This window comes from Ursus arctos, unplaced genomic scaffold (assembly GCF_023065955.2).
Source record: "Ursus arctos isolate Adak ecotype North America unplaced genomic scaffold, UrsArc2.0 scaffold_9, whole genome shotgun sequence".
NCBI classification, from domain to species: domain Eukaryota; kingdom Metazoa; phylum Chordata; class Mammalia; order Carnivora; family Ursidae; genus Ursus; species Ursus arctos.
The window spans coordinates 53,872,059-53,884,749 of record NW_026623111.1 but is presented as its reverse complement, the minus strand read 5'-3'; positions in this window follow the sequence as shown (position 1 = coordinate 53,884,749).

The window sequence follows — 12,691 nt, the reverse complement described above, 5'->3', positions numbered from 1 at the left end:
GACCTGAGCTGAAGGCAGATGCTTAACTGACTGAGCCACCCAGGTGCCCAGGGTAGGTCCTTTTAAATAGGTTCTATGGGTCAGACACAGAAGTCAGAGAGATTTGAAGCTGCAGCAAGTGCTCTTCTATTGGCTTTAAAGCAAAGAAGCATGTTGTGGAGAATATCACATAGAAGTAAATGGTAGTTTCGCAGTTGGAGCTGGGAGTAGCCCCACGGTTTATAGCCTGCATTTGGACAGTAAGGACCCCCATCCTATAAACAAGGGACTGAATTCTGCCAACAACCATGCAAATTTGAAAAGAGGACCCTGAGCTCCAGGAAAGAGTACAGTCTTGACAATACCTTTTCAGCCCTCTGAGACCCTGAACAGAGAATCCAGCCAAGCCAAGGCCAGAGTCTGACCAAAGGAACTGTGAGATAATAAATGGATTTTTTAAAGCTACTAGTTTGTGGTAATTTGTTATATAGCAATAGAAAACTATTATATATATATATATATATATCTGAGTTACACGATCTGAAAGTTTGTATCAGAGAAAAGTCAGAGTTTCTCTTTAACCCTCTGAATGCCTAGGCTCTTAAATGAAAGCTGAGATAGTAGATGGGGAAAAAGATAGTAGGTAAAATCATATCCTGTGCTTTTGGTAGAGCCTGTCATTGGAATCAGTTCCAAATGGGGAAAATGTCTTTTTATATGTCATTCAAGAGTTCAGGATTGTTTCAGGCTTTGAACACTAATAAACTGTGAAACATGTTATTGAGCACCTATTTTGTGCAGTACTCCAAAGTAGGCGCTGTGGGCATGCAAGCATGCCTTTTGTGAGTCTGTAGACCAAGTAGCAACAGTACAGGGCAGTACAGAATGGTCCAGACAGAAGCAGAATGATAGTCCCTAGAGTTTAATGCCAGGGTTTGAATTCTGCCTCTGTTACTGAGAGAGTGTGTGATGTGGAATCCTTTTTGAGACTCTTTTTCCTCATCTGAAAAATGATATTCATATAAGTACCCACCTTTTACCCTTATTTTTAAAAAAATAGTAGTCATGTTTATTTCTGGGTATTGAGATTAAGTGTAATTTTAACTTTGCTTTTATAGCTTTGTAAAGTTTTGAAACATTTTCATAATTTATAATGAGAATTTCCCCTCCCTATTTTAATGTGGGATACTCCAGAGATGCAACCCCCCTCCAAAAAGTTTCAGACAACTTTGAGTTTGTCTAAGATTTGAGGTAGGTGAGATGTCTCAGATTCGAGTCAGATTTGTTGTGAAATATTACCTGTAAAGTGCTTGGGGCACTGGTTAGCTCAGATATTGTGCTCAATAAACGTTATATGCTACTATTTGTTATGTAAACACCTAGTATAGTGGTTGCAATTTTTGGAAATAAAATTAGTTGAAAAATAGTGTAGGAAACAAATGCATTAGAGATTTATAGTGATTAGTTTTGGATAGAGGAAAGACTAAGGCTCATCTCACTGAGAAGGCAGACTTTTAAAGGAAATTGAAATAATGTTGAACAGGGAGAGGGCATGCTGAATGGAGGGAAACTAAGCCAGAGCTCTAGGGTAAGAATGAACAAGTCCTACTCTGCGGAGGGCTTATATAGGACACGTGTCTGCATTTCCTTCTTGCTGCCCCTGGTCCTTTGTGTATTTGTTCATTTGGCACTTTGACCTTGCAAATTCTGAACTTTATGATTATGTCTTCTCAATCATCTGTCTCCCCGATTCCTAATGCCAGGTTTTTGAACAGTAGTGGCAGATGTACCATCACAAACTTATCGTCCCTTAGCACTGCCCTGCAATCCTTTCAAGTGTCTTAGGTTAACCTAACCTTATTCCCCAGAGGCCTATAATTTTCTAAGTTTATACCAATTTTATTAAAGTTCTGTACCTCTAAAAATAAATAAATAAATAAATAAAAGGTCCTCTACCTCTTCCTGAGCCCTCAGGCACCCCACCAGGATGACTTTCCTCCTACTCCAAAATAATGTGAGCAATTAGAAACAACTTCACCAATTTACTGGTCACACAACCACAAAGTCATTAAAATCTACCTATTTCCTTTTCCTTTACAAGTGTTTTCTCAGAGCTCTGTTAATTTTCCCTTTTCCTGTGCACTTCAGTATTTGTGTTTTAATTGACTTGCTTTCCTTAGAAAACAACTATTATTTATGTTCAATTTAGTTTTTTAAAAAGAGTTTACTTTCAACCATGAAGTCTCTTGTTGCTATCACTTTCTTTTCACCTTTTTCCTTTCCTTCTCTCTCTCCCTCTGCCCCTCCCCTCACTCATGCTCTCTCTAAAAAAAAAAAAAAAAAAATGTGCAGTATGGTAGCCCTAATCCATGTGTGGCTATTTAAATTAAATTAGATTTTAAATTTAAATTAAGACACTAGGACAGTGTTTCATGAATGATTGATAGCTACTGATATGTAAGGAAGGGTAACATTATTAATGGGAAAAGAAATCTAAATTAATAGTTTTGAGAAAAATATGAAAATGTGATTAATGAGACTTACCAAGAAACATGCTGCAAGAGCCAAAAGGCCCATGATCAGGCACAATGGTTTCATCCTTTTGATTACCCCTGAAAGTAAGCACAAAGAATGGCTGATCAGCATTCCTTTGAAAAAAAGTGCTATTTGGAATGTATTCCACCTCTTTGTTTATGATATAGTGCAGGAGTAGTACAGTAGCATTTTAAGAAATTTGCCTAATGTTATTTTGGAGCAATATTGGTAGGCTTATAATATTTAACTATAAAATGGTGGAATTAGTTTTCACTTTTGACTTGTAAATGGACACTGGAGATAATGGCAAAGAGTGGTTCTTAAAGTGTTTTACTCAATGCAAGCTTTTATGACTAAGGTTTTTGCTTTCAGAAGTAACTACTTTGAAATGGCACTTTTTTGGATTTGAACATCTTGGTATTATTAAATAATGGTTGTGTTACTTTATAGATTTCTGCAGACTTGTTTTTGATGTACTAGTGTTTTAACTAGATCATACGTTTTAAATTTAATTTCCTGGGACATCTCAAAACTAAGGAAAGGAAAAGAATCACCCCCCCCGGACATAATTTAAAGAAAAATTGTCATATAATATATATCTTCGTTTTAACAATAATCTAAGTTAGTTTAGTCTATGATGAGCAGTCTGTAACTAATTCTGAAAATCCATATATGGTACATCAAAGATCAGGGCAGAGAAAAGAGAGGTGTCCAGGTATTTTACTCTCAATAGGTCCTAAATTTACAATATATTTCAAATACATGCTAGCCTGAGTTCTGGGAAAGCAACTCTCAATGCACCTTTGTGCAGACTGATTTTCTGACAGTCAGTTCTGACCATTGGTTAAATGTGTTGGCTGGACAGAATCCTAGGGACAAAATTTCAGTGAGTGTTTAATTATATGTACATATGGTTATTACTTTAAGCATCCCTTTTCCTATGACACATTTTTTTTAAAAGTTCAAAAAAAAAGGGCAAAACCAATGATAAAAATATACTGTAGAACAGTTATATCTGATAGTATTCCAGTCATTATGAAGTTCAAAAGCATTAAGGTACATCCTGGGGAAAAGTTGATTGATTGTGTAATTGGGTGGATTTATTGTCCCAAGTGCCCAGCTTGAATGCTTTACTCTGACATACTCTGAGATAAGAATTTCTTAGAATTCAATGCATTTTAGGGCTTACCAAATTTCATGTAAGGTATATACTATTCCTTTGGTGAAAAGGAATGTTCTATAAAAAACCCATGAAAATGGTATCTTTGAAAGTCTGAGAAAAAATGGGTATTCAAAGTAAAAGTTCTTCAGTTCATATTTCCATGTACCTACCGTTGTGTGAGGATCCTTCTTGGGGCTGATTATTCTGCCGGCCAAAATGACTCCTGCCAATTGGGTGACAAATGCCGGTGAGAAGGAACAAGAAATCTTAGCTTATATATATTGCAGTGGATTTCTGGTGATAATAAGGAAAGACTAGTTGGAAGATAAAATAACTTGTGGGTTGTTGTTCTTTAAACAAAAGATGGGAAAGTTGTTGTTGGCAATTTTGCAATCTTTTTCTGCGTGTTTTTTTTTCATTTCTGAGGAGCTTTGACCCATTCAGTATTTGGTGTTTCCTGAGGAAACATATCACACAAAGAGTCATAATGTCTTTTTGTCTTAATAAAATAATCTGGAGCTTGTGGTGCACTATTGCCTCTATTTTAAAGAACAAGCACAAGCTGTTCTATTTCAAGTTATTTTATTTTATTTTATTTTATTTTATTTTATTTTATTTTATTTTATTTTATTATTTTATTTTATTTTATGTTGTCTCAGAGAGAGAGAGAGCACGCACACAAGCAAGGGGAGTGGCAGGCAAAGGGAGAAGCAGGCTCGCCCCTGAGCAGGGAGCCCAATCCAGGACTCGATCCCAGGACTCTGGGATCATGACCTGAACCAAAGGCAGACGTCCAACCGACTGAGCCACCCAGGCGGCCCTGAATGAAATGAGTTCTATTATTATCTTTGTTTTACACATGGATGCTAATGAACCTACCTCTACTCACTTCAAGGTCTGAATACTGGGTTAACCAGTATTCCATGTTGCCTCCCAAAAATAAATAGCCTTCATAAACTTAGCTAATATTATATATGATAGTATGCTGCAGAGATTAATCAAGTGAATTTATAGTGAGGTAATTTTACTTCAAAACCCAATACCAACATTTATTTGCTGGATAATTTTGGACCAGTTATTTCACCTCATTCTGCCGCAGTTCCTTCATTTGTAAAATGTGAATATTTCTCATTTTTATGTCACAGTTTAGTTAATTCATCTACTCATTCAACATTTATTGAATACCTACTGGGTGTCAGACATAATGCTAGTTGTTAAAGTCACAGAATATTTAAATGTTTGGTGTTTTAAAAATCTTTTGGGAGTCACAGATGGTATAGGAACAAAGAATTCCCACTTTAAGAGTTGATGTTAGTTTTAAATTCCTGTACTTAATTTCATTTGCTTTGTTGCAATTTCATTGCCTTAAAAATTCTAATGACATATGTGTAATAAAATGTATTACTGGTTTGCTAATCTTAGGCCCTGATTACTGAACAGTTATATGCCCAAATAGTGAAGATGATTTTGTCTCTAAATTAACATGGAAAGTTCAATAAACTACTTTCTAGTCTGATAATAATTCAGTTAGTCAAAAGGGGAGTATCTCTTTTTGTTTGGATGCCAACATATTTGACAGCCAAGTGTTTTGAATCCAGGTGTGATCTACACTGTAATGGATCGCTGGCTCTGTAGGACTTAGTATGAACATTGGCAAAACTGAAAGACAATTTCTGAATGGGTTGTGAGCAACCAAAAATTAGAGCAACATACGGCAACAGAAGCACACGTCTGTTAAGAAATAGAAACAGTCACTCAAGTTAATTTTCAATTAATTCATGGTTTTAAATGATCCTGAATGAATACTTTCTAGAACAGTAGCTAAAAAAGCCAAAGTTTCTGGTTATAGGAAATTCAGGGTGACATTGGAGTTACTCTGTTGTTAGTGCAGAGACTTATGTGACAGGTGGAAAATATTTTCCTGATAAAATTAGATTTAGAAAAACTAAACTCAGTCATACAGCAACATATTTGAAGTCTGCTTTCCTGTTTTGCAGCCCTAATAATAACTCTTTCGTTGGACCCATGGAAAGCATATGAATATTTCTTCTAGATTATTTAGAAGTAGATGATTTGGCTTCTGGGTTAACAACACTTTAAATATGTATCATGCTTTTTTTTTAAATTTTTTTTATTATATTATGTTAGTCACCATACAGTACATCCCTGGTTTTTTATGTAAAGTTCGATGATTCATTAGTTGTGTATAACACCCAGTGCACCATGCTATACGTGCCCTCCTTACTACATGCTTTTGAACTTAGAGATTGTTTAAAAGAATTTGTGTGGAAGTATTTGTTGTGTAGGATTAGTTAATGATGCCATTGGGCCCTGAGAGAAAACTTATTCTATTAGAGTGAAGAAATCTAGCACAATGAGGTGGGATTAATAATAGGATTTGCAGATTGAAGAAAAGCTGTAACTGACTTATACAGCACAGATGCTGCGTCAGACCCAGAAAGTTACAGAACTTTCTGGAAGGTGGTTACAGATTTTTTCCCTGAGCTTTCAAGCAGCCAAAGTTAAAAGAAAAATTCAATCAGATAAAAAATTTACAGTGTCATAAACTAAAATCACAGTAATTGCTTAAGAGAAGTAAGTACCTTTCCTTCCCACTCAGTGCCATGAGAAAATTTCTCGTTTGTTTTCAAGAAGGAAACATATTATTCTATAGTAAATGTGAAAGTGATCTTCACAGTTTAACCAGAATGTCTCCAGTGTATGACTGTAAATAATATACAATTGCCCTTTAATCAGAATTTTGCTAGATTGATGACTCCAGTCATGTAATCAGACAAATTTTGTTCCTGTTGCAAGATCTCTCCTGGCTTCATCTTAATTTTCAAGATAAATTTTCCTTTTTCATATTTTCTTTTTTTAAATGTGGTTATATACAAGTTTTCTCTGTAAATTAGATCTAATACTTTAAAATTTTTAAACTGTAATACATTTGTTAGTTAAAAACTCATGTTATATTTATTTTCTCAGTTAATTGAAAATAAGTTTAAGACATAGGAAAAAATTAACATGCTGACTTTTAAAAGATTTATTTATTTTTATTTGAGAATGAGAGCAAGCAAGTGAGGAGGGAAGGGGGAGAGGGAAAGCATCTCAAGCAGGCTCCACACCCAGTGCGGAACCTGACATGGGGCTCAGTCTCATGACCCTGAGATCATGACATGAGCCAAAATCAAGAGTCAGATGCTCAACTGACTCAACCACCCATGCACCCCAACATCCTGGTATTTAAATGGAGAAAGAGCCTCAAAGAGGAGCAGAGTTAGTATTAAGGCCATATCAGGCTTGTTTAATAAGATTTATTCCTAAAAAAAAAATTATTCATAGTCTACTGGTAAGAATTTGTTACAAAATAATTAAGGACTCTAAAAATAAAGTCTATTAAAACATGATGATTATACATGTCATAGCCTAAAAGCTAGTACAAATACCTTAAATAACAACTTCATATTTTTGGGGAAAATGGTGTCTTGTTTTCTGAGATGGAATTCAAAAGACCTCAGTTCCAGAATTAATGTTGTTACCTATGAACCTTGGAAAAGTTCAGGAGTTTATTTTTTTCCTTTATAAAATGGTATCATTAAATTGTCTCCATCATAGGCAGATGTAGGTTTTGAGGGGCTTATAGCTTATATAATTTTAAGAGCTGGCTATAAGAAAAATAATACAAAATTATAATTACAAAACACCTACAGCTACTCCAAGATCATCTTATAGGAGAAAATGTGGATACACAGTGGTATGAGCCATCCAAAGTTCACCTGTTATGAAGGGAAGTGTGCCCAAGGACAATTTGGAATAGTAGGAGAAGGCAGTGTTAACCAATGGTAATTTAAGTGTCTTACTCTTGCAAATTTGATAAAAGCATATGACGTTTGAACACATTGTATTAGCTCTTTGAGGGCCATTTTAGTAACGTTCCCATTAATCTCCTTCTGGACGTCTTGAAGGTCTCACACATTTGTTCTAAATCTTGATGTGCATAATAAGCACCTGGAAGGTGGTGATAACTAAAAATACAGGGATGCCCCCCAAAACACAAAGGAACCCAGTGGCTGAGGTTCTGATTTATTAGGTTTGGGGTGGATCCTAGGAAACTGCAATGTTAATAGATCACCATAGGTAATTCCAACACAGATGTTTCATGAAGTATATTACTCCAATAGAATCCTAACTAAAGGCTGGGAAAATAAACAATTCCATTTTAACTGGAGGCTGTTATTGGGAGCAGCTGATACTTTGGGAAAAAGATAAGGAAAGGCTATTAATGATTAGATGTGAAGGCCAGAAGGCCCCCCTCCCACTGTGTAAAGATACTTCAGTCTCCTCCAGTTGGAAAGGCAGAAATATTTGAGGACCACACTCAGTACTCAATTATTAGAATAACAGAGGTCCAGAGAAGATTGAACTCTCAACCCAGGCAGTATCTAGTTTAGGGCCTTGATTAGGGAAGAATGGGACTCAGAGATATAGATTGATTTTTAGGGCTCTTGGTATATCAGTTAGCTATTTCTGTGTAACAAACCACTGTGAAACTTGATGGCTTAACACAGCAACTGTTCAGTATTTCTTATAAGTCTACAGGTTTGCTTGAAAGTTTCCCTGGTCTGTCTAGGGGTGTTTGATCTTGTCTGGGTTTGCTTATGTGTCTGTGTTCAGCTGGTGAGTTGGTTGGGGCTGGCTGGTCCAGGATGGCTCTGACTAGGACAGCTCAGCTATATTCTACATGTCTCTCTTATCCCTCAGGTAGTCTGCATGTGTTCTCATAGTGATGTGAGTAATTCAGAAGAATAATCTCTGCTTTTTTCAAGTTTGATTGATAAAATGTCCTAATGCCCAAAATATGCTAATGGTGAAGCCTAGGGACAGTGCAGGAGGGTATGACCATTGGGCTTGTATAAAGGGAGTTGTGAAAAATTGGAGCTGTTAATTCAATAAACACTCTTGATGTCTCCAACTTTCTTCCTCAATTTCTAATTTTAAAGAATCTAAAATTGGACGTAGTCTACAATAAAGTTTCTCAATCTAGACACTTGACATTTTGGGCCAGATAATTGCTTCTTGTGGAGGACTGTATTGTCCATCCCTGGATTCTACCCTGTAGATGCCAGCAGTATTCTCCCAGTTGTAATGACTAAAAATGTTCTAGACATTGCCAAATGTCCTCTCGGGGCCAAAATCACTCCCAGTAGAAAACCATATTTCTAGATGAAGAATAACTCCTGATATCAGCACCTAATTGACATATTCAGGTTTAGTTCTTTAACAGGTATTTCTGATTTTGCCTACTCTAGGAGTTAGATCTATATGGAGAGTGAATAGTGGGATGTGAAACTGGAGGAAGAAAGACCTTCTAGAAAGCTGTTACAGTTGTCCGTATGGCCTAAGGATGTGGCAATGAGACATCAGAGAAATGGACAGAATCAAGAGATTTTGAAGGGATATAATCAACAGGTCTTTTTGATGGACTGGGTATTGGGGTAAAGGAGAGAACAGGGTCAAGGATAATGCCCATGAATCAGGTAAAATTACAGGAAGAAGTTGGTAATTTAGCCAAGAGGGTTAAACTTGACTAAGACATATGCAGATAATTGGAAGTTTGTTTCAGGACATTAGCGGCATGTGAGCCAAGACAATGAAAAGGAGAATGGTTTGAATGCAGTTAACACTGAACCCAGGCTGGAGGATAATAGTAGTATGGGCAAATAGCAAAAACAGGGCTTCTAGGGAACCCCGAAGAGATAACAGCAGATGGAACTTAATGCCATGAAAGAAATGATTAAGAATTGTCAGAAATAGGGGCACCTGGGTGGCTCAGTCGTTAAGCATCTATCTTCAGCTCAGGGCGTGATCCCAGGGTCCTGGGATTGAGCCCCACATCAGGCTCCATGCTCCGCTGGGAGCCTGCTTCTTCCTCTCCCACTCTTCCCTGCTTGTGTTCCCTCTCTCGCTGGCTGTCTCTCTCTCTGTCAAATAAATAAATAAAATCTTTTTTTTTTTAAAAAAAGAATTGTCAGAAATATTTCCACTGCAAGTGAGATGGGTTTGAGTCTATAGATCTGTTATGTGGAGGGTATTTGCAGTTGACAAAATGGGAATTGAAGTGGAAAACGAGGGAAACATTGGATTATCAGGCAGATGTGAGGGCCACTTTGAGTTTGGAGGCCTCAAATTTTAGTGTTGTCTCTCTTTAAAGTTGTTTATTTTTCCTCAGCAGCATTAGGTAGATTTTGTATACATGCAGAGAAAGTAGTTATTTCTGTTAATCAAAGATTGGAATTTTACCAGATTTGTGAGTTATTAGAAAAAAATTTTAAAAAAGATGAAGATATTTGCAAGCTAGTGTTTGAATTGATCGACTATAAAACTCCAAGTTGGATATGAAAGAAAGTTGAAGATGGGATTCTCGGGAGATGGTAAATGGTCCAGGAACTGCAGAATTGAAAGAGTCTAAAGAGTTGCTATAGTGAGAATAACCGAGTGTGATGTCTGGGAGAATGGGAAGTTTTGATCAAAGATATTTTTATCAAGTGTGTTTTGATATATGACTTTATGGGTGGAATATATCTGTGTGATGACAGGAAGGTCCAGATTACTTGTGTAACTGAAGGGAAATAAAGATCATTCAAGGTGAGGAGATTAAAAAAAGAAATGAAATCAAAGGATGGAATAATCTGGATTTTAATGGATGGTCAGTGTGGACTGTGACATTTCCCAAAACTATGGTAGCACTGGGGATAAACACTGTCAATCCTAATTTCTGCGGAGAGTGAGAGTGGTGACTGAGAGCTTGATTGATACAGCAATGAAGAAGTGAAGGAGGAGGACCGGCTAAATGGCACAGGCTTCATTTAATTGGGAATAGAAGACTTAGAAGACTGAGAGAGTAATGGTCTTTGTGCGAGTTGACTTTACTGCAGTAACAACCACCACCAAAATCTTAATGTCTAACAAAAACAAATATTTCCTTCATGTCACATGTTGGCCACTGTTGGTGGGATGCTTCTGCAGCTCCGCTGTGTATATCTTCTCATTCTAGGACCAGGTTGAAGAAGCAGTCTCTATTTAGGACATGCAGCTCTTAGAGTAAAAAGGAAAACAGCAAGAGCACAGATGTGATAGAATTTCTGCTTCTAATATGTCTACCATGACTTGCGTTCATATTTCGGCAGGCAGCGCAGGTCATAGTGCCAAGCCTGGCAATGAGATAGGGAGGTATATTTTGCATGGAGTGGGGGTGGGGGAATGCTGTGCAAGCCTTATGGCAGTGAGTGGAAATGCAAAATCCTCTTTTTATAAGGGAGGTGGAAATAAATTATTAGGGACATTAGTAATCTACCATAGTTGGGAAGTCACAGCCAAGAGAATGATAAATCTGCCTCATTTCCCTGTGATTGAGGGTGGGGAAAAATCACTAGCTTCCACTTGGGAGAGTCCCATTTGTTTCTTGTACAGAAGCAGTTTTTTTCTTAGAAAGCCTGATTCCTTCTGCTTTCTCTGGGATGGTTTTATTAATTATCACCTTTTAAAAATTAAACATTCAATTTCTCATTTTCAACTGGATATAATTCCTAATTCATCTTTTGTAATATAGAATTATGCTCTTGTTTGGATTACTTTTTCAAGCCATCAGCCTGTCTCTTTTGGTCTCTTTAATGCAAAGCCTCTTCTGTTGTCTACTCACTTTGTCATAAGGCACCCACTGAAATAAAGCTCTCAGACAACAGTCTGAGCAGTCCTGCAGGGCCGCCTCTACAAGGGAGAGTAGCAGCAGTTGAATTCTGCACATAGCTTCTATTTTGTTTTTTGTTTGTTTGGTTTTTTTTAATCAAAAAAGCAAGGATAGATGTATCTGAGCATGGGGAAGGAATACAAAGAGAAGGCAGTTATCTTGAAGCTGGAAAGGTGGCCTGCACCCTCCCTTATGCGCAGGGCACGCAGGGAGGCAGTCATGGGATAAAGGAGGAGGGAGGCAGGAAGGGGAATTGAGGATTACTGTCTTTCATAGCTCCTAATCTATGCCCTGCCCCGAGATAATGGGATCCTGTTCCTATCTGGCCATTGCATTCAAGAGCCCAGAACAGGAACTCTGCTGCTTTTCAGCCACTTCCACAGTCACCCCTTAGGGCTTACAATACACTTTCTAGGAATAACCGAGGAGATTCTGGAATCCTGTTCCTACCTGGCCATTGCATTCAATAGCCCAAGAACAGGAACACTGCTGATGTTTCAGCTGCTTCTACAGTCAGTCCTTAAGGTTTACAATACATTTTCTAAGAAAAACTCCACACACCTTTCACCTCTTAACTTTTTTATACTTTGGACAACATTGAGTGTCATTTCTAAACATTTTGTTGTTCATGTGCTTCTTGTACTTCTCATTTTTCCCCCTTCTTTTAAAAAAAGTGTTTAAACATTCTGAAACCTTTTTCTACTCTTGGCTTTTATGAAAAGTCTTTTAGTTCTCTCACCTCTAATTCTCTTTTTCTATCTACTGTTCTTGCTTGCTTTCTTCGAATTTAAGTATGGGTTTCTCTTATGATTCTACCTTTATCACTCCTCTTCCTTCTGCTTTTCTCCCTCGAGTTCTGCTCCTCCCCCCCACTTCTCCTCCTCCTCCTCCTTCTTTCTCTCTTGTTTTCATTGTACAACAGTAAATGTATAGGAGAACTTGTGATTATAAAGGAATGTGCTGTAAACTATCGCTGATGATAAAGACACTATGAATGACATTAGTGTGGAGTTTGTGCAATCCTAGTTGAATGAAACTTTTCCTTGTAAGACTCCAGGATAGGCAGAACACAAAGCTGACTGGCCCATCACAATAGATCCCTAATTTGTTTCTTCATTTCGGATGTCCTAGACATTTTTGTCAGGGGAAGTGAAGAGGATGGGCTAGGCTAGTTAGGTTTGAATGCCTGTTCATCATTTACCTTTGTGTCTTTGGATAGTTAATTAAGCTCTATATGCCTCAGTTTCCCTATCTGGAGTGTCAGT